Source organism: Papio anubis, chromosome 2 (assembly GCF_008728515.1).
Source record: "Papio anubis isolate 15944 chromosome 2, Panubis1.0, whole genome shotgun sequence".
Lineage (NCBI taxonomy): Eukaryota > Metazoa > Chordata > Mammalia > Primates > Cercopithecidae > Papio > Papio anubis.
The window spans coordinates 78481002-78508482 of record NC_044977.1 but is presented as its reverse complement, the minus strand read 5'-3'; the positions used below and the strand labels follow the sequence as shown (position 1 = coordinate 78508482).

The window sequence follows — 27481 nt, the reverse complement described above, 5'->3', positions numbered from 1 at the left end:
TGAGCTGTGATTGTACCAGTGCACTCCAGCCTGCGTGACAAAAACCAAGACCCTGTCTCCAAAAAAAAAAAAAAAAAAAAAAATCGTCGTATTAATTTTGAGCTCTCACTGCAGAACAGAATAGATTTATGCATTGTGAGGATAGGAAATATAATAATTAGAGATATATAGGCCGGGCGCGGTGGCTCAAGCCTGTAATCCCAGCACTTTGGGAGGCCGAGACCATCCTGGCTAACACGGTGAAACCCCGTCTCTACTAAAAAATACGAAAAACTAGCCGGGCGAGGTGGCGGGCGCCTGTAGTCCCGGCTACTCGGGAGGCTGAGGCAGGAGAATGGCGTAAAAACCCGGGAGGCGGAGCTTGCAGTGAGCTGAGATCCGGCCACTGCACTCCAGCCTGGGCGACACAGCGAGACTCCGTCTCAAAAAAAAAAAAAAAAATAATAATTAGAGATATATTAATTGATTTTAGATTTTTGTCTATAAAATACTAGTCATAAATGCAGTTACTAGAATCCATGTTTATGGTCTTTGAATTTGATCAAGACAGAGAGTTATTCATCAAAAAGCCGCTAGACCTACCATTTATCACAACTAACCTTGAATTTATCTCTCTCTAACTCACAAGTATGATGTATGTCTGTTTTGGGTGGGGATATTTACTACAGGAATTAATTTCAGACATTGGGAAACTTTTATAGCCATTTAACTGTTAGCTGCCTAGAGATTTAAATACTTTTACTGGTTTGTCTGTGTTAGCCTCTGGGAGTAGAGTTTCTCTGCACAAAAAGAATGTCATCAGTACAGAACTGTTGGAGTCTCTCTTTGCCAGCCTCAGTACTGAGTCTGTATAGGAAGTCCCTGGCAAGTAGGTGAGTACAGGTGGTTGCTCAGAGAACGTTTTCTCAAAATCTGTGTTGAGGAGGCTGTTCACAGGCTTTTTACGGCAGGAGGGTTCTGTGACCATGGAAGATTGGGAAAGGCCAAAGTAAAGATAGTAATGCAGGTTTCTTTGCTGCAGGACTTCTCAGATCCTTTCATAGTTCACTCTCAATAGAATTGGAAAGTTCTCCTTCACTGTGTACTTAGACATCCCATTAGAAAGTGAGGGCAAGAGGAAAATGGCTGTGTGGGGGAGGGTGTGTTTGCCCAGGGGAGAGGGATGTAGGGGAGGAGAAAGGTTGCTTCTCCTGAGCTGGCTCAGTGTCTGCTATCATAGTGATTTCCCCACAGCTTTATGAGGCTGTGCTGCTGTTATGAGGTGTGGTCACAGAGAAATTTCAGTCTGAAAAGATGAGTTCCACATGATTCACACACCTTCTATGAAGCAGTAAAAGGAAAAACTATGCCAATTTACATTAGAAGTATTTTCCTTTCTTCTTTATTTATTGGAAATGGGGCATTTGCGTATGAAAGAATTTCTTGGGGGATAAAATGCCATTTAGTTTAATGTAATGACAATATGTATTCAAGTCACCATATGAAAACGTTTACTAGAAACAATGACATTTAAATTTATGGACATGAATTTTGCATAATACCTTCCTTAAGAGGGTAATAATGTATGGGAGTGTGGGATGGTTTTCTTTCACTGAATTTGGGAATAATAGAATTGTTACCCACAAATGTTTGTTTTTTTTTGTTTTTATTTCCATATAGGGTTTTACTCTGTTGCTGAGGCTGGAGTGCAGTATACTTTGGCCCAGTCATAGCCCACTAAAGCCTCGACCTCCTGGGCTCCTGATTGTTCCACCTCAGCTTCCTGAGTAGCTGGGACTACAGGTGTGTGCCACCATGCCTGGCTAATTTGTTCTTTTTCATAGAGATGGAGTCTCACTATGTTGCCCAGGCTGGCCTCAAACTCCTGGCCTTAAGCGATCCTCCCACCTTAGCCTTGCAAAGTGGTGGGATTATAAATGTGTGGCAGCACACTTAGCTGCCCACCAGTGGTTTGGTGAAAGGACTACACCCCCTACGAACTGAATTTTCAGTACTAAGGAATTGAAGATTTTAGTCAAGCCAGAACACACATGACTGGACTTCAGCAGTGAGGGTACCAAGGAACATTACGTTTGGAATGAAATTTTAAGAGGGAGGAGGGAAAAACTGGGCGTAGAGAGTATGGGGAGAGAATAAAATTTGGTGAATATGGTGATGAGATTCTTGAACTGTCCTTTTGTTTTTTTCTGACTGTAAAGAGTGGAACATTCCCCAGTTAGACAGTCAAAAGTGTTTTCAGATGTTCCCACATATCCCCCGGCGGAGGCAGGGGCAGACTCCTTTTTGGTAGAGAACGCTCTGCTGTAGAACATGGAAGAAATAATAATAAATAGTAATAGTATGGAAGAGTGTAGAATTATTACATGGTAAATGTGGCTGTGATTTTTGACCTGATAAGCTTACGTAGGCTTTTCCAGAAGTTGCCTTATTGCAAAGTGGGCGGATTTTAAGTGTTCCCTACCATTTGTTAAATGTGGTGAGATGGATTTTATTTCCCTTTGATGCGTGCTATATCAGCCGTGGAAAGCATGGGTGGTGTTGATTGTAGCTCAGATTGAAAATGACAGCCTGGAGTTGCTTAGTTAATGGGGTATATGTTGGTCCTCAATTTGTGCAATTCATTGTTTAAGGTGAATGAATATTTAGGGATGGATGATTGGGTTCATTTTTAGACATTGGCTACCTTAACAGGATGATAGTTGACAGAGCTTCATGTTATATTTCCTCACGTGAAGAACTAAAGTTGTTGCCCAGGTTAAGTCAAAACATTAGACAAGGTCATAATGTTAATTATTTGATATGTTAAACTGCTGAATATACACAGGTTGGTGCAAAAGTAATTGCAGTCTTTTGCACCAACTTAATATATACACGTATATATATATTTGTATGGGAGTGGGACTAATGACTTAAATAATTTTTTTCAACTTTGCATATACTTTTTTCTTCCTGCATTTAATCTCGTCTCATTCAGATTATGTCTGGTTTTCTGTGGAAATGGCTTCATAAAGAATTTAAATGATCTTTGATTTGAGATTGACTCTTAAAAATGGAAATTGCATGTATATGGGTTAGAATTTTATCTAGGATTTTAATTAAATAGCTCTTATTGTTATTTTCAAATTCATATTTTAATACAATTAAAAGTTTTTTTTTTTTTTTTTTAATTTGGGGACATACAGCAAGCTGTTTTATTTTTGCCTGCCAAGGAATGTTTTCTTCCGTGACATGGAAAAGGGTGCTCTTTCATTTTCTGTTCTAGCTCTCCTGTGTCTTGGGCTTCTTAATTCTTTCTGGTGGGATTTTTCTCCCTTCCTTCTTTACCTTTCACTAGAAGATAGACTTATCCCTTCTTCTGGCTCTTGTTTCCCTCCCAAGACAGCTACATTTCACCGTTCGCCTTGGCCTCCTTTATTTCTCCTTCTATTCGTCTTTTGTACTTGGAGTGGTCTGCAAGGTGAGGAGAGTTGAGTTCAATGAAAAGAAGGTAGACTTTTGCCTTTTTTATGCAGAACAATGTCTTCAAAAAATCAGAACAGAAAAAAATAAGATGCATTCTAATGGATCTTTGACACTTTTGGTAATGAAGCTTTCAGTTCCCATAGAGTTGTGTGCAGGTCAGCAAATCTGCCAAGTTTCTTACTCTATGTTCAGCTCAGGTTTGCTCTCGCACCAAAGAGGAGAGAAACGGGGGGTTGCAGAAAAGTGAGAGCTTTATCTTTTTGTCCTTTACTTTCATCTTAAAAAAAAAAAAAACTTTCTATGGAAGTGAAAAGGCATACTAATTTTATATTTCAGTGTTTCTTTGAGTTTCATTTAGACCATACAAGCTGACCATGACATACGACTTCTATGTGTTTAGTCACATTTAAGATCATCAAATGCTTAGACTTTTTATGTGAATTCTTTGGCATCCCTTCTAACTTGTGTTTTGCAGTTAAATTACTTTGGAGATGAGATAGAAATTGGAACCAAAAATAATTATTGTAGCTATGCAACTCTTATTTCCTACCTTGGCTTAACGTGTTCCTATGTGAACTGTGTTTGTTTGGAGCAATTTAAAAATATATCTCCTCTCATCCTTTTTCTTTCCTGAACAATAGTAGCCTTTGGTGAGCAGATACGAAAATTGTGATGACCGGGCCGGGCACGGTGACTCATGTCTATAATCCCACCACTTTGGGAGCCGAGGTGGCGGATCACCTGAGGTCAGGAGTTCGAGACCAGCCTGGCCAACATGGTGAAAACCTTTCTCTACTAAAAATACAAAAATTAGCCAGGCGTGATGGTAGGCACGTGTAATCCCAGCTACTCAGGAGGCTGAGGTAGGAGAATCACTTGAATCCGAGAGGCGGAGGGTGCAGTGAGCCGAGATCATGCCACTGCACTCCGGCCTGGGTGACAGAGTAACACTCTGTTTCAAAAAGAAATAAAAAAATAAAAAGAATATTGTGATGATTTCTGAATCATCTTCATGTTCCTTCTTTGCCGATTCCCACTGGGGCCAACCAGGGACAAACTCAGGACTTCCTGGGAAATTATACAGTTGAGGGAGGGCGTTAAGCAGGGAGGCGTAAAATATGTTCTTGGAGACTACTTTGTCTACCAGAATCTGTGAATCACCTGTTTAGTGGTGAATGAGGAATTTAGGAATGATTGGCCTTCGTTGCTGCCAATCATGGTGATATATGTGTAGGATTATCAAAACGTGTTACAAATCAACCTGCTCATTCACATTACTTCTTTTCCATAATGTCTAATTTTTCTGTCATTAATATTTTTATATTTTATAAAGTATAAAATATTTATATTGATTTTATTATAGCTGATCAATCCGTGGAAAAAGGAATAATGTAACCTGCTATTCCTTTCCCCCAAGCCTACTTCCCTGAGATCATGATTGTAATCTTTGTACATACACTCTTTTCTTTTTTTAAGCTTTTGCTTTTGGTGACATCATTCTCTTCACAATGTAGAGTAGATATCCATCTGAGTCAATACATAAAAATCCATGTTTTTAAAAATAACTACATCTGTTCTGCCGTGTAGATAGACCATATGTTATTCAAACATTTTCTTCATGATGGACATTCACTTTGTATCCAGCTTTTTCACACTACCAAAGCACTGCAGTATCCATCCTCATGTGCTGGTGCGTTTATTTTTGTAGGAGAGATGGTCAAAAATAGGGTTGCTAGATCAAAGAATATGCTGTAACTTTTTCCCGTGTCCTTCAGTACGGGGATTTTCAGATTTGGTTATTTCTATCACAACGAATGGGAGAAATGAGTGGAACTCCATAATAATATAGACTGAAAATAAGTGAATTGATCAACCATGAAGGAATTGCTTTTAGAGACAACATTTGAAAGGCAAGAAAGACAAGGTAACATTTGAAACATTAAGTGTTGGTTTGCCAAACTTAAAACAAAACATGCAGGTGCCTATCTTAGAAAGTATATGTGTTACCAGCTGGTGAAGGGTAAGGTGGTGGTAGGTTTGCAGAGGGGTTGAATGTATGCAATAAATTATTTGGAAGAGTGTGTGATTGATGCAATCGGTGGAAATTGTTCAGGAAAAAAGTGACAAAGACCATACAATGATAGTTAATTACTAATTAGAAACTTAGAAGATGAAATTACCATGTAGAATATTTGAGAAATAAAAATGATCTGTTGCTTGAGCTGAAGAGGAAGAGGAAAGATAAACACCTAACTACGGACCATTGATAGCAATGTAATAATAATAAAAGATTCCAATTTGATAGAAAGAAATGGTGGAAAGTTTCAGGGATGCTGTGGATTTGGAAGATTGATACATGTAGCCAAAATAAAAGACTTTTGGGATTGAACATGGTTATTGGATAAATTATAATGTATGGAGCACTTCTTTTGTATAAAAGTGTTTTAGGTGAGTAAGGTCTTTTAATTTCTCCTATCAGTCATAAGAGGAGAGTGTGATTACTGCTGTTACCATATAGGTGTGAAAATTGAGGTTCATAAAGAACTTGTCCAAAACTTACTGCTGTATCCTGAGATCCCAAAAAAGAGCCTAGCATGCTGTGTATGCTTAGGGGAAAAAAATTGTCACATAAATAAAAAAAGGTAAAACCTTCTCCCCACTGACTTTTTTTTTTTTTTTTTTTTTTGAGACAGAGTCTCACTCTGTCACCCAGGCTGGAGTGCAGTGGTGTGTGATCTCCGCTCACTGCAACCTCCATCCCCCAGGTCCAAGCAATTCTCCTGCCTTAGCCTCCCGAGTAGCTGGGATTACAGGCGTGCATCACCAGGCCTGGCTAATTTTTGTATTTTTAATAGAGATGCGGTTTCACCATGTTGGGTAGGTTGGTCTCGAACTCCTGACCTCGGGTGATCTGACTGCCTCGGCCTCCTAAAGTGCTAGGATTACAAGTGTGAGCTACCGTGCCCAGCCAGACTTTTTCATTCATTCCAGGCTTAGAGAGTATCTAAGAGATTACAATCCTTTCCCAAAGTTGACCGCATAGAACACAGCAAAGCATGACATTGAAGGAAGATTTTGTCAAAAATCAAGTTAATTCTCAAGTACAAAGTACAGATGAGTTTGATGACTGAGGGGTTCCCAGAATGTGAGACATTCATGCTGGTCTGGCCAGCACACCGGGAATGTGTGCCTGGGACCAGGAGGAGTAGTTATTCATTTATATGCATTCAGCTAATCATTTTTGCAGATGATTGCATGAATATAAATACCCCATTTGGAGTTTGCTTGCTGGCACTTGAAAATTTGGCTGTATTATATATATGAAATGTGAGAGATGGTACTGGAGCTGTTGCATAAGAGTCCAAATAGTTTGCAAATGCAGTGAGATCAATTGCGGCCTAACCAGAGTATCACCAGAGGACAAGAAGTCCACACAGACTCTGGCAACTTCAGTTGGATGCAAATTTCAAGTCTGTTCCAGTTTGTTTTCTGTTTAAAAGGCTGGATGTGTCCTGCACACTCTCTTGGGAGATTGCAAAGTTAAAATCATTGTTTTATAATTAGCATCAATATAATCGCCACGAGAGGAATGTTGCATGGATTAGTGCATGCAGGCAGCAGGGAATGAAGGATGCTTGCTTACCGGTGTCTCTGCTTCATTCCCCATCCACGTATGGCTGTTGAGCAGCTTCTTGGGTTGTTAAGAAAACACAGCCTTAAAAAGGTTATTAGTGAAAACAAGATGGGAATGGACAACTGAGTGACCCAGAGATTGCACTGTGTTTGACCTTTTCCCAAAGTGGAGAATGTATACTTTTGTAATGCCCACTCTATCCACTTCAAGTTGCACCTCTTTTTCTGTGCTTTCCATACTTCTACATTCCCAACAGGTGACCTCCTGCCCAACCCCAATTAATTTTTTGTACCTGTGTGTGATGGTGTGTGACATTTTATCCCTTACAGAAAATTATTGTTGTTGTTGTTGAGACAGTCTTAGTCTGTCTCCCAGATTGGAGTGCGGCGGCACGATCTCGGCTCACTGCAACCTCCGCCTCCCAGATTCAACTGATTCTCCTGCCTCAGTCCCCTGAGTAGCTGGTATTACAGGTGTTTGCCACCACACCTGGATAATTTTTGTATTTTTAGTAGAGATGGGGTTTCATCATGGTGGCCAGGCTGGTCTCAAACTCCTGACCTCAAGTCATCTGCCTACCTTGGCCTCCAAAAGTGCTGGGATTATAGGCATGAAGCACTGCACCAGTTCCCTTAAATAAAATCCTTTCAATAACTTTAAGCTTGCAAGACTGTATGTAGCAAAACTGGCAATGCAACATGGCCTGCTTTATTTCCTGAATATTGGCAGATGTTTTTAATCGTATTAAAATAATGTTACGGGAGAAATACTAACCTCATAATGGAAATCTTCTTTTTGATAATTTGATTGATATTAAAAGACAAACTGAGTCTTAGGAAATGCTGAACAGTGCTAGAAATAGCTTCATGTAAATAGTTCGTTTCCATGTAAAACAAACACCAGAAGTCTTGGCTAAGAATTCAAGGTTCTGGTATAAGTCATTGCATTGGCCAGGTTGGTCTGATCACTCCACATCTCCCAAGTTTTTATCCAGAACGTTAGCATCAAGAGTGAGTTGGAGTGTAAAGAATACTATTTGCTAAAGGAATGGAACTGCCGGCCAATCCAAAAGTCTTTTGTCAGTTTTTTTTTTCTTTGGGGGAATGAAACCCATGAGCTTGTCTTACTTCCTCAAAGGTTAGATGATTTTTTTGACCCCAAGTTCTTATTATTGGAATAAAAAAATTAGTTGTATCGCATAGATTAAAATCAACACAGGCGCTTTCCCCTTCTGTGCCAAACACTCTTTGAAATCCCGGGTGTCACTTTATGCTTACGGTAAGAACCCGTTTGTGTCTGTTGTTAAGTATTTTTCCTTGGTCAGACCAGTTCCCCAGCCTCAGAAAATTTCAGAGGAGAAACTACGTCCATAGTGAACTGGGAAAGTACTTTCTATCCTAGACCTTGCTAGGGAGCACCCAGTTTACTACACAAAAAAATTCTGTCCTTTTAACTGGAGCGTCTTAAGTTTTTAATGTTCTCTGCTTGAGATTATCTGTAGCCTTATATTTTGCCATGGTCTCTCTTGTACTTCAGCACCAAGAATATTTGTCATTCTTGAACATTCTCCATCTGAATGCTGATTTGCACACGTTCTGTAATCGTGTGTAATTATGCTTCTTGTTGTCTGTTAAAGTCTTCCCTATCTTTAAGAGTAGCTTAAAAACCACTTCTTTGCCTAAATGTTGCCAGATTTTTTATTGTGCTACACCCCTTAATTTGAATTAATTATTGCATGCATGTATAACTTTATTTACTATTTCTGCACTGAATTGTAGCTAACTATTGACTGGTATGTTTTGCTTTGCATACTGGTTTGGGAAATTTGCTGGGGTCGAGGTTCAAGTCTCATTCCTCTTTGAATCCTTGCTGGGCCTAGCTCAGTACTGCATATGAAGTTCTCAAATAAACATTTGAAGCATTTCATTGAATTGTGTGTCTCTGGAATATCGGAAATGACGTTTCTCTTAGTCAATACATAATAAAATGTTTCCTCGGTAGCTTTATTTTTTAGAGATCCATACAAGTGCTGTCCAGTAGAAGTTTCCACAATGATGGAAATGTTCTATTCTGTGCTGTCTAACACAGCAGCTAGTTGCCACATGTGACCATGGAGTACTTGAAATATTGCCAATGTGGCTGAGAAACTGAATTTTGAATGAAATTAAATATAAATTTAAATAGCCACATGTGGCTAGTGGCTACCATATTGTGCAGCACAGGCAGAGAAATAAGCTTTCAATCTTGATCTTTTCCTCTTTCATTTCAGCAATCTTTATTAAGCACCTATTAGGTGGCAATACGTTTTCTAGGCCCTGGGAATATCAAGAAGCATTAGTTAATTCCAGGACTGAGACAACTGTCACGGTACTGCAGAGAGATCAACAGAATCCTATCATTCATTAACACAGGACAGTAAATGCAATGCCGTTAGGGTTAGCAGGGAATCGGAGACATTTAGAAAAGAGTGGTGTAAAGCCAGGGATCATTTGCAGCCCAAACCGTGGAAATCCGGGAAGACTTTTAAAGAGGTCAAGGAGGGTCTCACACAGGAGGATTACATGACATGAACATATTTTATGGGCCCTGAGTGGGGAGGCCACTCAGGGTTGATCTGTTTCTAGATAAGGTGAAACATGGCAGAGGGTCATCACATGATCTGTTCACCATATTTTTATTCAGAAGAAAGTCTCCCATAATAAAAGACAGTGAAGTCCTATTACTTTGTCCATTTATTTGACTTTAACCCTGACACTGTTAAATTTCCAGAGTTTCAGATACCAAGTGTATTTAGCTTACAGTTGGTTCTTCAGTGCCTAGTACAATACTTGTCATTCATTCATTCATTCATTCATTCATTCATTCATTCATATAACAAGATACTTGGAGGCCTGCTCCATGCCAAGCACTGTGGCTCCACTGGAGATTGTAACCCATTTTGTTACTGGTAGAGGGTCTCAACTGCAAGTTGTCGTGTTTTGATCAAAGAATTGGACAAAATGCTCAGCAAAGCGAGGAAAAGAATGAAACAATGAAAGCTGAGATTCATTGAAAATGAAAGGGGTGGGAGCGGCCTGAGCAGCGGCTCAGGGGTCCCTGTTATAGAATCTTCTGGGAGCCAAATGCCCCCTAGAGGTTTCCCATTGGCCACCTGGTGTTCACTCCATGTAAATTAAGTAGTGGCCCCCAGTCAGAGGCTGAACTGAAGGTACAAAGCTGCACTCCTATGCAAACATCTGATTGGGTGGGGAAAGCAACTAATCAGAGATACTTTCAATTTTCCATCTGCCACACAGAAAACTCGGGGTGGTGGCGGGTTTGCAAAGGGAGTAGCTTCTGGTCCTTCTGTTACTTAGGCCTGGAACCTTGGGGTTTTACTTTTGATTTTGTTCTAGGAAGTCAGTGTGAATCAGCCTTAGGTTCCCTGCCCCCAGACCCTATTCTCCTGCCTCAGTTTGGTCCCTGCTACTACCCTGAGACCCCTCTTAGTGGGCCTGTCAGGTGAGAAACTAGTGAACACATCAATAGATAGAACTGATCTACTGTAGCCTTGAGGGAAGTGAATGGATCTCAGATAGATAACAGCAGCAGGACTGATTTTAGGCAATGGTGAGGGGAAGGTCTCCCAGTCATGTGATGAGTCAGGGAAAGAATTCCGGGCAGAGGGACCAACAAGTATCAGGACCACGTGGTGGGAAAAGCACATGGTTTGTTCTAGCATCTGAGTGAAGACCCTGCAGGCAGAGCAAAGTGAGACAGGAATAGTGTGACAGTGAGGTCTGAGGGAGGGAAGGGGGAAGGAAGGAGCTGGATCCTGCAGTGTCATGTAGGATGCATTAAAGACAATAAAATCCTAAGGGTGATGAAAAATAATCATTTCAGGCGGATTTACACACACACACAAACACACACACATGTTCTAAGGGAGGGAAATTTGCAAAATTGTTGTTTACCTTCGAAGTTACTGAACACTTCTCATGGTCAGTCATGTTGCTCTTTTGAGATACCTCATTTTGGCCACAGATTAAAATGCATTAAGAAGCTGCACAGAGTTGTACATTCTCCTGAGAGTGCTTGAAGCCGAGCAAACTGGGGAAACATCGGATGAATCCTCGGGGAGACAAAAGTGGGAGATATAATGCTATACAAGTAGGTTTTGACTCCAAGTCTAATTTTAAGAGTGAGCCCCCCTGTGAGAGGCAGTAATTGGCTGGAGGAGTTTGATGGCTCCTAATTGCCTTCCTAATGACACATGGCAGTGTTGGGAGCTGCAGGCTTGGTGCCTTGCACTGTACATCACAGAGCACTTGACCCCAGGGAGATAGGGCTAAAATATCTCCCTAAGGTGAGCCTTTTTTTTGCAGCCCTCCAGCCAGTGAAGATGCAGGGATGTAGGTTATGTAAATGGTCCTTCAGGCATTTTAGGTAGGCATGCTCCACCTCAGAGGGTAGATCTCCTACCAAACGTTTTAGCTTTAGGAAGACTAGCTTCTCAAATTTTCTTGTTTTAGCTCTCGTTTAGTATCAGTGGAGTATTCCAAGAAGTTGATGTTGCATAGATGCTGTTAATATCCCACCCACATTTTCTTATTTTCAAGCACTTACATTTTTATTTTTTGCATGTTGACTTGCTGTCTGCCTGCTGGCACTTCCAACTCTTTCCCTAAAGGCTCTCTGGGGCCACAGGTACCTGCATGTTGCCATCCAGAAGGGCTGGGGGAATCTATGTCCAATAAAATCCTAAGGGTGATGAAAAATAATCATTTCAGGAGGATAGTCATCTGCATAGTTGTTCTTTAAGTTTCATATGCATAGTGAGCAGCTTGAGCCGATAATTGATCAGAATTAGATATTACCTTCCTTATCTTGTTTCCTACTCCTCTATTGTTTCCTGGGTCACTTCCCAAAGAAAGTGCTGGTACCTCAATCTTTGTCTTGGGACCTGTTTCCTGGGAAAGCCAGACTAAGACACTCTACCTTAAGAAAAGTTGATGTGAGAAGTTAATGGCCAAAAAGCTGCATTGCCAGACGTGGAAGTCACATATGAAACCCAAATGTGTTTCTCTGAATAAGACAAAGTCAGCGTTACTATATAAAGTTTAATCAAGTGATGACAAGTTACTTGAAATTAGTCATTTAATCAGCAGCTCTGGGTAATGACAATCAGACTTTGTTTTGTTGTTTTGTGGGAGGGATCACTTTATGAAGCTGGAAAATACCAGAAACTTGAGTGGGGGCGCAGGCAGCCACTTAGGCCCCCAGGAAGAAATTACAAGAATGCTTAATGAAGCATTATGAATTTCCTGCTTGTGACTAAATCACAGGCGAACTGGATTCGTCTCTGATTTGGGCTGCATTTAGTCTACAAATATTGTATTTGTTCACCCAGTGTTTTTAACATCCTTGGTTTCATTCCCAATATTTAAAAATTGGGGATTTTAATTTAAAAGGTCAATATTAATATCTTCCTTAAATCACAGTGCACACATTCTGAATTGAAACAGTAAAATCAGGAGTGGGGCAACAGGGAGCCTGCATTCCTTCCTGACAGCAGTGTTTCTTCCTAGTCAGTCCCTGCTGATGAATAATATTGTGAACTCAGCCATTTATATGATCTGCCTCACCCCATGAGACAGTTGAATTTGCATCCATGATCTAAGAATTTGTTTTCAGTTCATTAACCATTTGAAAAACTTAATTCTCAGGCACTCCTGCCAATGAGCTTTAAATAGGAAGATAAAATGTCCATGAAATTAAAATGTGTGCCTATGTCCATATTCTTTGTTTTTGAGGGTGATGTACTTGATGGCGTGATATTATAAGTTAATGGGATTTTGCTAACAAAAACATGATTAGCTTAGAGCTCTCCTACAACAGGCCTCCAGAGGTAATGGGGAGGAATTTTTGTAATTATGTAGCTCTTAGAGTATTTGACTTGGGTCTCTTTAGTTTTCTTAGCTAATTTCACATGACTTGAGAGTATCTGCCAAAAATTGAGGGAACACATGGATATATTAAAAGGATTTGGGTAGGAAAGCCTCAGTGATGTCCTCTGTAGGAGGAGGGATGCCTTGGGGCTGAATCTATTGGGAAATTTAGTATTGATTCCCATCTTTCCACCTGCATTAAAAAAAAATTGTAAACCTTTAGGAGTAGAAGAACCAATGAAATGGAATTTGCCTAGTGTTTCACATAAAATAGGTTTGGTTGTGTGTGCTTTTCAGATAAAACGTTGAGGGATGACTGGGTATATGAGCACTTAGGCTGTTTTTCTAGAAATAAATGATAGAGAAAAAACATAACTTCAGTTTGACAACTGTCCTTTGATTATTATTTATAATTTAATATATTTTTTGAAACGAATGAGGAATACTCTGTGTTGTGTGGATCAGTGAATTTGGGATACATGTCATCACTTCCTACATCCTGACCTTTCCACTGAATAAAAATTAGAGAATGCTTGATGAACCTATCATGAGTTTCCTACAAGAGGCAAAAATCACAGGCAAACCAGATTTGTCTGTGATTCTCTGATTTTGTCGACAAATATTTTGTTTTTATCAGTATGATGATACTATTCAGCTCTGAATGTAGACAAACAGTTGATTTTTCAATTGACTTATTATGAGATGTTGATTACTGAATTAACAGAATTTATTAATTTCTCTCTTTTTTATTTTTTTGGAGATAGGGTCTTACTCTCTCATGTAGGCTGGAGTGCAGTGGCAAGATCATAGCTCACTGTAGCCTCAGCCTCCAATGCTCAAGTGATCCTCCTCAGCCTCCCGAGTAGCTGGAACCACAGGCATGTACCACCATGCCCAGTTTTTTTTTTTTAAATGGTAGAGATGGGATACTACTATGTTTCCCAGGCTGGTCTTGAACTCCTAGGCTCAAGCAATTATCTTGCCTCAATGTTCCACCCATTTTTGTTAATAAACATGATTTAAATCTGTCATAGCTTCAGCTCAGCAGGACATGACCATTGCAACCTCACTGAATGGGTGTAATCCCTAGGTCTAAGCGGAGACACTTTGTGGGTTGTTATTTTGTGTAGCTACTTTAAACTATTGGGAAACACCACTGTAGAGCCGCACTGTGACTTTGAGACCTTGAAGGCCCAGGGGCAAGGTACTATATATTTCCATCTTCCTTTGGCTTGCATTAAACTTGTTTAAAGATGAGCTTACTCGAGTGTACTTATCTCTTCTACCGTCTCCTCAGTGTCAGATGTTGTTTATTTTCCAAGGTATCGCTTGGCTAATTTGACAAACCAATCAGTGCTAATTTAATAATAGATGAAGACAATGCTTTTATACATCAATTTAGTCGTGTGTTAAATCAGTCAGTAAATTGAGTGCGAACCATCAGCCAGGCTGATGAACCCTGCCTTCACAAAACTTGGTATGAAAGAACGACACTGGACATATAATTTCAGTCATCTTTGATTTTAAAATGTGATGTGTGTAAAGACGTTTGGTGTGCAGCTAAACAGAAGTGCTAGGTGAGCCAGAAACTGAAGTTTTAAGGACAAGAGTAATTGATGTTGTTAATTGAGGCAGAGTGCTCTGATAAAACAAGGGCTGAAAGAGAAAACTGAAGAGGAATATTTAACCTAGTTGACCTGGGGCATTTTAGAATCCTTCATTTTAAGCTGAAGGTTACGGTATGCTCTTTCATTCATGATAATAATTGCATGAGCCGGGCGCGGTGGCTCAAGCCTGTAATCCCAGCACTTTGGGAGGCCGAGACGGGCGGATCACGAGGTCAGGAGATCGAGACCATCCTGGCTAACACGGTGAAACCCCGTCTCTACTAAAAAGTACAAAAAACTAGCCGGGCGAGGTGGCGAGCGCCTGTAGTCCCAGCTACTCGGGAGGCTGAGCCAGGAGAATGGCGTAAACCCGGGAGCGGAGCTTGCAGTGAGCAGAGATCCGGCCACTGCACTCTAGCCTGGGTGACAGAGCGAGACTCCGTCTCAAAAAAAAAAAAAAAAAAATAATTGCATGAGTCTGGATAAGTATCGTGGTTTTTTTTTTGTTTTTTTTGTTTTGTTTTTTTTTTTTTAAATAGAGATAGGGTCTCATTCTGTTGCCCAGGTTGGAGTGCAGTGGTACAGTCATGGCTTACTGAAGGCTCAAACTTCTGGGCTCAAGTGATTCTCCTGCCTTAGCTTCCTAAGTAATTGGGACTACAGGTGTACACAACCATGCCTGGCTAATTAAAAACATTTTTTTTTTAAGAGATAGGGACTCACTATGTTGTCTAGGGTTGTCTAAAACTCCTTGCCTCAAGCAATCCTCCTGCTTCAGCCTCCTAAAGTAGTGGGATTACAGACATGAGCCACCACACCCAGCTCAGTTTGGTTGATTATTCTATTTGTATTTCACTTTTAAAAATATATTTCAACATGGCAAGACCCTGTCTCACCTAAAAATAAAAAAATTAGTTGGACATGGTAGCATGTGCCTATAGTCCTAGCTAATTGGAAGGCTGCGGTGGGAGGATAGCTTGAGCTCAGGAGGTTGAGGCAGCAATGAGCTGTGTTTGCGCCACTGCACTCCATCCTGGGTGACACAGAGCCTGTGTCAAAAGAAAAAAGTGTATTTATTGATTATTTGCTTCATGCCAAGCATTCCTAGGAACTAAAATTCTTAAAGAGTGTTCATTGTATTTAGGGTAGAGTAGATACAGGTGCCAGTTCACACAGTATCACCATGTGATAACTACAATAATGCAGAAATGCATTGGTTGCTATAGAAACCACCTACAATGTGTCCTAGGGTGTGGCTTGGTGGACAGGGAAGATTTCTGTGTGTCTGGGCTGATGTGTGTGCTATGGGTGAGGAGGGTTGAGATGGTGTGTGCTGAGGGTTGAGATTGACATTGAGTTGGGTTGGGAGTGGGGAGCTGGCAGCAGCATGTTTGGTGCAGTAGACAAAGTGTGAGCAAGGGGTGGAGGCCAGGACTAGCATAGCTCATGATGGGTGGGGGTCCACAGCGAGGTCCTGAGCCCTGGAAGAATGTGAAGGTAGGCACTGGAGACAGATGAACTTGGGTTGCATATCAGGGCCTCGTTGTGGAGAGCCTTCATGCCAAGTTTTGAACTCTGAAGTGGAGACATGACAGGGATCTGTGCAGTGATTGGCTGAGTTAATTGGAGGTGCTAGCTGGATGTACTGTTGGAAAAGTCCATCTGGCCATTGGCCATTTGAACCTGAGCATGGGATGGAGTCAGAGGTTTGGGATTAGCTTAGATGACTGAAGGAAAATTATACAGCAATATCCCCTGAGTAACACCAATATTAAAGAAGCTGAAAAGGCAAGAGGAACCTGCATAGAGAAGGCTAGGAATGGTGAAAAGTACACTGTGGACCTAAGAGCAGTGGGTGAGCCAGAAACTGCTGCAGAATTTGGAAGGAGGTGAATAATTGGTGATGTCAGCGGGGCCACACTTCCAGGAGCCTGCCATCCTATTCCCAGCAGCTTATCTGAAGGGCAGGGCTACATGCTGAGTGGCGGTGGGGTTGGGGGATGGGGTTAGGTGATGTTGGATTGAGCGAGAAGCGGCCGTCATTAACTAATGATTTTCCCTTCCTTCATTTTTTTCAGATACTTATTTCTTAATGCACACCATAATATGTAAATATTTTTGATTCTATAAAGACATAGTCTTAACCTAAGTGGGTGGGGGAGAGAGTTTGTATGAGTGAGTCCAATGAATCATAGAGTTTATTCCTGGGAGGGGTATGTACTGTGGTTGAGGATGCTGAGGCTGAGTTAGAAGCCGACATCTGTGTTTCACTTTAAGCTTCCACAAGACTTAATCCAGATCTAGTTAGTTGATCATCTGCATAGTTGTTCTTTAAGTTTCATATGCATAGCACTGGTAAATTAGGAGCTTGATAATTGCGTTCAGTGATCGTGATCTGTTTCTTCTGCCTTTCCATTTTTACATGTAGAAGCAAATACCATTAACAACCAAAATGACCCATTTGCTCTCATAATGAGTTACAATTCTTTTAAAGAATTTAGTATGCATATCCTTGACCTTTTTTGAAATTAAAAATTATCTTGAAAATTTACCTCTCCGTCTGTAATTTCTGTGGTGTGCTCAAGAACAGCTTAATAGTCTGAAAACGGATGAATTTAAAATTAGAGAGTTGAAGGTCGTAACCCAGCAGTGATAACTCAGCTAATGAAATATTCATTTCCAAGTACGAAGTGGCACTGTATATCAATATGTTGTCACTGTCTGTCATCATTACGTAGAGCACAGGTATATTTATGCATTTATAAATAGCTGAGGGAAAAAAGGGGCTAATTACATGCAGAAATGCTACAGAAATTTCCATGCTTGTGCTTCTAACAGGCAACTGCTAACCATTTTTCCAAGCCACGTTTGTGAATTAAATATAGGTTCTGCACATTAACCTCTGCCGTATTTGGGTTTTAGAATGATGCTCTTAGAGGGAGGACAATTCAGGAGATATACATACTTTTTTAGGTCATGTCCACACCAGTGGTTTGTTTTTACAAATGTAAAATGAAACGTGCAATTTAGCACCTATCTAGAAAAATTAAACCGAAAACTGTTTGGTTTTAAAAAAATCTAGAACATTGTAGAAGAGAGATATATTTATATAATTAGCATCACCAATTAAGAATGAATTGACTTTAGCAAAAATCAATGTAATTATCTAGATAATTCAGGCTAATTAAAGACCTTCCTAAATCCTTAGATCTTCATTAGCTGCATGCTTCTGGTAAAAGCAGATTTTTGGGGGGTCAAATTTAACTTTATATATTGAATCAGTCTTGCTCTATTTTGCTGTTGTAGACCTGGCTTCAAATGATAGTGCTCACTTGATAAACAGATGTTGTTCAGGGAGAAAGTAAAATAGGAAGTATAAAATATTCTGTGTCGAGTTGAAAGCATGAGGGTACTCATGTTGATAAATCTTCTTAATACAGTATAAAATCTTTAAATACAGATACACATTGACAACCATAGAGAACTCATAAGTAGTTACCTGAGGACGGGTTGAACATTTAGGTAGGGTCACGATGATAATACACTAATGAACAGCCTGCCTCACACACATGCCTCCAACACACAGACACATACACACTCAGCTAAGGGAAGTAGGGCCACTTCTCTCCTGTTTGTTCCTTTCCTTGGCTTCCTGTACTTTCCCGGGCCTGTCAGTAACCACCCTTTCTCCCCAGTCATACTTTTTCTGTAGTCCCCTCTCTAAACAGGAAGTGACAACTACTAATTAGACTTATAAATATAAGCCACCTTAAGTGAACATCATATGTAGGTTTCCCAAGTTATATACGTGCCTCTGGCTTTTTTCTAATCACTTACTATGGAAATAAAAACAAACATATTTTCCCCCATAATCTTTGGAGGGTAGAATAGGTAGTGTCAGATGTGCCTGTTACAGTGGTTGTTGAGAAATTAAAAGAAGGCGATTTGCATTGGTCAGTGGACATTTTAGCTTCTAAAAAATTCATTTTATTCTTCTTCCTTGATTGTTCCTAGCTTTGAATCTGAGAAAAGAATGTTCATAGCTTGTGGCTTGGGCTTACTTCATGGCATGGCAAGCACATGATATGAATAAACTTGACCTAGTACTGTATTTGGCCGTGGCTTGACTTGATACCTTGAGCCTCATGAGTTGTTTCATCAGTTGGTCACCAGTTATGGTTCTTTATCTTCAGAGGGCCTTAAGAAAAATGTTTAAACAGCCAGCTGGTTATCGTAACTATTATAGGAATTCAAGGGTGGTTGGAGAGTCAACATAGTGAAGAGTTAGAAAAGAGGAAAGAAATCCACCCTCAGACTGGGTATGTATCACTGATAGTGTCAGAAACAGGTAGGAGTATTATTTTTGGAGAAAAGACCTAATTTTACCTTTGTGGTTCTATTTTTATACTTATGTCTCATGATTTTTTAAAGACACCAGAAATGACATATGCCTATCAAGTTTTGAAACTAATGTATCTTTAAATGATCATTCTCTGATTACATCATGTAGATATAGAATATGCTAAATTTGAGGAAAGTTAGCATTGTGTCTTTGAAATGTCCCACTGGGGATAGAAGCCTTACGCACCGTAACTGCTTAAAGACAAGAGAAAACAGATGTCTTCTGAATTCTTTCTGAATTATCACCATGATCTCCCATGTTTCAATGCCAGTTTTTCTTTTTTTTTTTTTTGAGATGGAGTCTTGCTCTGTTGCCCAGGCTGGAGTGCAGTGGCCGGATCTCAGCTCACTGCAAGCTCCGCCTCCCGGGTTCACGCCATTCTCCTGCCTCAGCCTCCCGAGTAGCTGGGACTACAGGCGCCCGTCACCTCGCCCGGCTAGTTTTTTGTATTTTTTAGTAGAGATGGGGTTTCACCATGTTAGCCAGGATGGTCTCGATCTCCTGACCTTGTGATCCACCCGTCTCGGCCTCTCAAAGTGCTGGGATTACAGGCTTGAGCCACCACGCCCGGCCTCAATGCCAGTTTTTCTAAGCAAAACACAGTTTTGGTTTTTAACATATATCCCAAAAGGGGAAATAGTTAGTGATCTGGTATCCTTCTTCAAAAGCTCTTCATAACATAGGCTAAAAGAATCGCTTGTACTTCTCCAAAGCTGAATCCTTTGTGTGCAAAAAAATAGTTATTTAACCTAAGAAGCAAATATTAATACTTAATGTTGAGTTGAAAAATGTGTCTTTTCTTCTCTCCACCCCAACCCCAAATAAAGTGATTGATAAAGAAGGAATTATGGTGATGAATAATTCCTGATGGCCTTTTAATGTTCATTTGTATTTCCTGTAAATGATTAAGGAATAATTACTCTGGAAAGAATCCAGAAACAAGAAAAACTCCATAGCAGGAATTATTTAATTTATGCGGTTACTTCCTTTCCTGCCTTTTCCCTGAATGAATCTAAGGGAACTTTGGTAGCATCACATTGCCTATGTTTGAAAAACTTTGCTGTGCTTAGTTTTAGTGGATAGGTGATCTCATTGGCGTTTGAAATGGTAAAGATTCCTAGGGGTATCATTAGTTTCGCTTTTCAGTGATCTGTGAAGTAAAGAGCCCCTAAGTAATGCGGGACAGTACAGACAGTTACTGAATCACCATAGTCTGCTTTATTAGGTCCTTCTGGGAAGCCCATAAATGCTTGATCACTGACCCCCGACCTTAATGTTCATACCTTATTGGAAGCCTTTAATTTTGGTATGATGGACACAATTATCTCACAATGGTTCCTATGGAGTTGTTAAAGTCAATTTGTTCTTAAAAACTTCTTAAAAGGCCGATTTATTGACTTGATGGACTGTAAAACAGTTTCCGTTTATATGAGAATTACCTTCTTAGGTAGGCATTTGTGATCACGATGGCTTTAGTGATACCCCTCGTTACCCAGTGGAGTCCTGTTAAAATTCTTGAAATTAGGCCATTTATTCCCTCAAGGATATCGTCTCCACTGGTGTCCTTTTTTTTTTTTTTTTTCTTGAAGATAGCTCCCGCTGTCTCGGACAAACTTGTGAGTTTGTCTAAGGATAATAAAGGATTTGTAGCAGTATTCAAAGTGTTCCCACTTTGACAGTAGCTCCCAGTTTGACAGCCTCCTTTTGCTTGTGTCTTCCTGTCCTCAAAGGACAAATGGCCAACTTCTTTCTTTTTCCCAGTTTAATAGTGGTTTACTCCCATGGTTGAGACTTGTTTTCAGCATCAACGGGTGCTTCATGGCGTCTTCTAAGTGTTGAAGCAGAGATTCACTTTTCATTCCTGTGTATTTGGAAGACGATCAGGTGTCTAGGACTATTAGATATATAATAAATATGTTTCACTTCTCAACCAGAGTACACAGGGTTACAGAGGGAAATAATTTTATTGAGTTATCAAAATATTAAAATTTGTGATTGGCAATGCATGAACATTGTATTAACACGTTACAAGATCTAGTAGCAGGTATAACAACTATCATAATATTAAAGTTGTCATGAGTGCCTGTGACATTTTGAGATACCTGCAGCAACTGTAATGTGAGTGATTTCTCATGATGACAAATTCTCAAGTATTGCTAATAGTACTGTGGATTTTCCTACATTGGTAAATTGAAGGAATTGCTAAATGCTGGATTTAACAACCAGTTTGATATTGTTGAAAATAAAGATTATTTCTTTTTCAATGCAAGTTCACAGATCACTGTAGTTCTAGCTACTGTTTGTTCTAGACCAGAGGTTGCAAATGTTTTTGTCCTATAAAGAGACACATGGTTAATATTTTTTTTTTACTTCGTGAGTCTTGTAGTTTTTGTTGTAGCTGTTCAGCTCTGCCACATGAAAACATCCATAGACAATAACTAAACAGTTGATCACTTTTGAGTACCAATAAAACTTTATTTAGAAATAACAGAGGGCTGGATTTGGCTCTAGTTTGCTGAACCCTTTTCTAGATGAAGGCTCCTCTTACCAAGACTTGCTCCCTACCCTGGCTGACAAATTCTCACTTTGGGACTTAGTCATTGTTGCTGTTCTGTGTTATTTTGCATGTCTTTCCTTATGTTTAGGTGCTGTGTCTTAATACTTTTTTCTTACATTTAATTTAACAATCATAATTGAGCACTGGTATGTCTAGTTTCTTTTCTCCTTTTCTTTTCTTCTCTTTTTTTTTTTCTTTATTTGAAGGCTTTCAGTCTGTCAGCCACACTGGAGTGCAGTAGCAGGATCTCAGCTCACTGTAGCCTTGACATCTCGGGCTCAGGTGATCGTCCCACCTCAGCCTCTTGAGTAGCAGGAACCATGGGTGCATGCCACAATGCCCGGCTAACTTTTAAATTTTTTTGTACATACAGGGTCTCCCTATGTTGCCCAGGCTGGTCTCAAACTCCTGGTCCTGGTCTCGAGTGATCCTCCAGCCTCAGCCTCGCAAAGTGTTAGGATTACAGGCATGAGCGAGTGTGCCTAGCCTCTAGTTTCTCATAATACAGAGATGATTAAGATGTACTTCTTGCCCTTACAGAAATTCATACTAGTTGAATAGACCAACACACAAATGGGTAAGTATAAATATAGTGTTATAATTGCTACAGTAGTGCAGCATAAAGTGTTACTGGAACAATGAGGACAAAAATAACATATTCTTCCTTCATTGGACCCTTCAGTGCTTTGCATTCAGTCCTTTATATGGATAGTCTGTCTTTCTTTCTGTGACCTGATATATCTATAGATCAATGTATCTGTATTTAAGTAAGTATTTTATTTGAAAAGGATGAAGAGTTCTGAAACTCTTAAGTGTTTATATATGGTAATGGAAATTTACTCACAGGTAATGACAACTTCTTGCTTTGGAGGTGCTTTGTTTCACGAGTTGATTGTGATTTGAGGCTTCTGTTGTGAATGAGGTGAGATGAGAATAATCGCTAAAATCTAGTCCTCTAGTCTGGGGACAGTCAATTTTGTGCATGGAGTGAATTTCCACAACTGGCATATCCTGTCCTGGCTGAGATCTTGTGCATTACATGATTTAGTGCTTCATTTTCAGTGGCTGTTTCCTGGTACCATCAGGGTCAGCATGGCCGTGGGCTTCAGCTGATGTGCTTATTCCAATGGCTGGTTTCTCCCTGCCTTGCGGAGTTCACAGGCTGTACCTAGCTCGGTGGGGTAGACTGGTGTGATCACTTAGCCGTGTCTGTCGTGGGCAGTGGAGTACAGAGGGTGACCGCCCTCTCCCCATCTCACACTTGTACTGGAGAAACCCTGAGGCTAGATGGTTTTTCTGTTAATTTAGAAAGTCTTTGTCCCTAATGTTGCTGGACTTGCTGGCGTGGTGAACCATTCGAGTTGTTGCCTTCTCTTGTCCGTCTATCCCTTCCTTAAGCCCAGGGTACTTTAGGAACACCATCTTGCTTTCATCACTATCTTGGGCACCTATTTATTAGAAACTTGGAATTGAACAAAAATGTTTTAGTCCAGTGGTTTGGATTAAAATCAAAGTTCATGACAAAACTCAGACCATGTACTGTTTTACTGAAAACATCAATTGTGAGTTTATTAGAGCTTTTGGAGTTAGAAAAAGAACCCTGGGGCCGGGCATGGTGGCTCAAGCCTGTAATCCCAGCACTTTGGGAGGCCGAGACGGGCGGATCACAAGGTCAGGAGATCGAGACCATCCTGGCTAACCCGGTGAAACCTCATCTCTACTAAAAAATACAAAAGAAAAAACTAGCCGGGCAAGGTGGTGGGCGCCTGTAGTCCCAGCTACTCGGGAGGCCGAGGCAGGAGAATGGCGTAAACCCGGGAGGCGGAGCTTGCAGTGAGCTGAGATCCGGCCACTGCACTCCAGTTTCCTGCACTCCAGTTTGGGCAACAGAGCGAGACTCCGTCTCAAAAAAAGAAGAAGAAGAAAAAGAACCATGGAAAGCAGAGTTGCTGCTGATGTGTTTTGCTTCTTGGCTAAGTTCGTGTATAAGGTTATAGATGTATACTTTCCCTACATATACACATGAGGAAGTACTGAAGCAGAACTTTACAGCTATTTACTTTGCCCTTGGTTCCACAAATAGCTTCACCGAAGCATTACAAGATAACTTTTCAGTCTCAGAATCCCTTTCATCTCAAATTCTTTGGCTCCTGTGAATTTTTTTTGTTTGTTTGGTAATTTTTTCCCTGAAATTCAGTTATTCATATTGTGATTTAATTATTTCATCTAGGAAAATACGTCTGAACAAGTCATTCATCTCTGACATAGGTAGGTACAAGGGTTGATTTGTTGATACTTTTTTGAATATTGATAATATTAAAGTGTATATGAAATCTGAGTTTTTGATCTGTTGTATGTTAGCAATGATATTCATAGTTAAAATGAATTATCAGTCAGCACCTCCTTTTTCTTTTTACTGTGGTTAAGATAAAGGTGTTGGTTAACGGTTTAAAACAATAGTTTAATCAATGGTTGCCATGTTGCCAAATTATTAATGAAACGGGGAAAAAGTATGGTATAATTTTTATTATTTGACTTGACTTCTGCACATGTATTTATATATAATCGATCCTAAGCTATTAGAGCTGAAGCTTTAGAATAGTTTTGGGAAGCAAGAAACTGTCCTTTCTCAGTGGGCTGGAAGAACAAAGTCAGCATTTATCTCAGGTATTTACAATGTATTATTTCTTAGATTTGTCATTTAGACTTGCTTCCACAGAGTCTGGAAAATAATTTTCTGTTGCAAAGGTAAGTTTCTTGAGGCCTGTTTTCTTAGCCTTTGAGTCAAACTTACCAAGTGACTTTAGGAACCAAAATGATTCTTTTACTTAGATAAGCTGTTTGAGGCAAGAGTAGTTGGGTACGTATTTGTAACCGTTTCAGATGCTATATTTCTAATAACTTCATTTACTTACTTTTTTTGAGACGGAATCTTGCTCTGTTGCCCAGGCTGGAGTGCAGTGGCGGGATCTCAGGTAACTGCAACCTCTGCCTCCTGGGCTCAAGTGATTCTCCTGCCTCAGCCTCCTGAGTAGCTGGCATTACAGACATGTGTCACCATGCCTGGCTAATGTTTATATTTTCAGTAGACACGGGGTTTCACCATATTGGCCAGACTGGTCTCAAACTCCTGACCTCAGGTGATCCACCCAGCTCGGATTCCCAAAGTGCTGGGATTATAGGCATGAGCCATCGGGCCCAGCCTAGTTCTAATAAACTTATAATATTTATTCAATGACATCTATAAACTACAAGTGTCTGTGCTAGTTCGGATGTTGTTTAAGGTCCTCTTTGGCTTTCAGAGGTATCATTTATTAGTGAATTTATTTTAGATTTTGTTAATGATTTGCAGAGTTTTAAGAGAAATGGAAGGCAGAAAGGTACATGTTGAATGCATCTTCCTGTATAATAAATAAGTAGGATCTTTAGTTCTAGACACTGGAATGCCTCACTTGTTAGAGCTCCCCTTTTTGCTTGGGTTGCTGTGACCTCAGAGTACAGAAGTTTTTAGGGGAGCACGGAAGATGAGAGATCTGTAGTCTTATAGTTGGTGTAGTGTCACCAAAGGGGACTCTGGCCGGCACATGACTTTGTGTCTTTACTTCTTTCTTGAGGTGGGGAGTTGCGAGTGGGGGAAGGACCAGTTCTTCTGTCACCCAGGCTGAGTGCAGTGGTGCCATCACAACTCGTTGTAGCCTTGACTTCCCGGGCGTAAGTTATCCGTCCACCTCAGCTCCACAGGCACCTACCCCCGACACCCCTCCGTAGCTGGGACTACAGGTGTGTGCCACCATGCCCAGCTAATATTTTTAAGTTTTTTGTAGAGATAGGAACTCACTGTGTTGTCCAGGCTGGTGTCAGACCCCTGGGCTCAAGCAGTTTTCCCTCCTTGGCCTCCTAAATGGCTTTACTTCTCCCTTGAGCCTACACTTAGTGGGCTCACATTGACCTATGCCACATTCTTCTCAGCTCTTGGCCCATTCCATCAATGAATTCAGGAATTTGGGTTCAAGTCTCAGGTGTGCTTTGTCACGTTTTTCTTAATTCCGTTTCCCATGGAAAACAGAACTTTTTTTTTTTTTTTTTTGAGACAGAGTCTTGCTCTGTCGCCCAGGCTGGAGTGCAGTGGCTGGATCTCAGCTCACTGCAAGCTCCGCCTCCTGGGTTTACACCATTCTCCTGCCTTAGCCTCCCTAGTAGCTGGGACTACAGGCGCCCGCCACTGCGCCCAGCTAGTTTTTTGTATTTTTTAGTAGAGACAGGGTTTCACCGTTAGCCAGGATGGAGACACGATCTCCTGACCTTGTGATCCGCCTGTCTCAGCCTCCCAAAGTGCTGGGATTACAGGCTTGAGCCACTGCGCCCGGCTTTTTTTTTTTTCTTTTAATTTTCTTTTTTTTTTTTTTTTTGAGACAGAGTCTTGCTCTGTCGCCCAGGCTAGAGTACAGTGGCGCAATCTCGGCTCACTGCAAGCTCTGCCTCCCAGGTTCACGCCATTCTCCTGCCTCAGCCTCCCGAGTAACTGGGACTACAGGCGCCACCACCACGCCCGGCTAATTTTTTGTATTTTTAGTAGAGACGGGGTTTCACCGTGTTAGCCAGGATGGTCTCGATCTCCTGACCTCGTGATCCACCTGCCTCGGCCTCCCAAAGTGCTGGGATTACAGGTGTGAGCCACCGTGCCCAGCCTGTTTTAATTTTCTTTTTCTTTCTTTGAGATGGAGTCTCGCTCGGTCGCCAGGCTGGAGTGCAGGGGTGTGATCTCTGCAACCTCCGCCTCCTGGGTTCAAGTGATTCCCTTGCCTCAGCCTCCCAAGTAACTAGGACTACAAGTGTGCACTGCAATGCCCAGCTAATTGTTTGTATTCCAGTAGAGACGGGGTTTCACCATGTTGGCCAGGATGGTCTTGATCTCCTGACCTCATGATCTGCCCACTTTGGCCTCCCATAGTGCTGGGATTACAGGCGTGAGCCTGTAATCTTCTTCCAGCCCACAGCGTGGCATTCATTCTTAAATAGAAAACTAAATCAATAGAAAACTATCATTCTTAAATAGAAAGGCTTTGAGAGTGGCACAAGAAATATAAGATAGGAAATAAAAACATGTGGAGGAAAGGTCTCTAAGGTTCAGTGAATGATTGTGAATACTGGATGCATGTCAGGATTTGTCTCTTTATTGGTCCAGCCCATCGGTTCCTATCGTCCCTGCTTCTGGCAGTTCTAGTGCGGCTGTGTGTCACTGTGACCAGAATGGGAGTGGACCACTTACCCAGCCTGGTCTCTTTCACTTGAATGGATATGTCACCTGGGTTTGTGGTGTACTTAGCCAAAGTGGTGGTTTCAAGACTGGTTATGTGTCTCAAAGCAAGGTTAATGAGCATCTTTTCTGAGTTTGCTAGTCCCCTCCCAAACAGAATTTATCTTCTTTTGCATGCGTTTCTCATCCAAAGAAGAGTATGCTGCAGTTTTGGCTTTGCGAAGGCAACTTGTTGGCCTGGAAAGTAGAAAGAGAACCAGAGCTGTGACGATACCTGAACCAGCTGTATCTGGAGCTTTGTACCTTAAACTTTTGAATTATTTGAGTCAATTCCTTATTGTATTTATTTGACTTATATTTATGTTCCTTTCTATCAAAAAATACTCAATGCACTGGGGAAAGGGACACAAAAAGCTATTGATAAAAAAAGTAATAATAATAAGCTATTCTTACCAACCAAGGCCTTAACCTACAAATTGACAGAAGTCCTGTCCAGTACAGCTTTCTGGATACTATCTACTTGCTGTTTTTTTTCTGGCCACTGCCTCCACCCCTTGCCAGTTTCCTTGAACTAAAAGGACCAAAATTAATTCTAAGTTTGGCTAGGTGGTGAAAAAGACACTGTGAGGATCATC

The 27481-nt window shown here is 40.7% G+C and overlaps 1 protein-coding gene and 1 long non-coding RNA gene across 2 annotated transcripts in view; both read left to right on the top strand.

The window, feature by feature from the left end:
* Positions 1-27481, top strand: part of PTPRG (protein tyrosine phosphatase receptor type G) — a 729284-nt gene that overhangs the window by 209754 nt on the left and 492049 nt on the right. The gene's annotated exons all lie outside the window — the stretch shown is intronic.
* LOC110742336 lies at positions 407-25703 on the top strand. The gene is made up of 3 exons (XR_002519973.2): positions 407-1782; positions 23820-23857; positions 25204-25703. It is a non-coding gene; the product is annotated as an uncharacterized LOC110742336 (long non-coding RNA).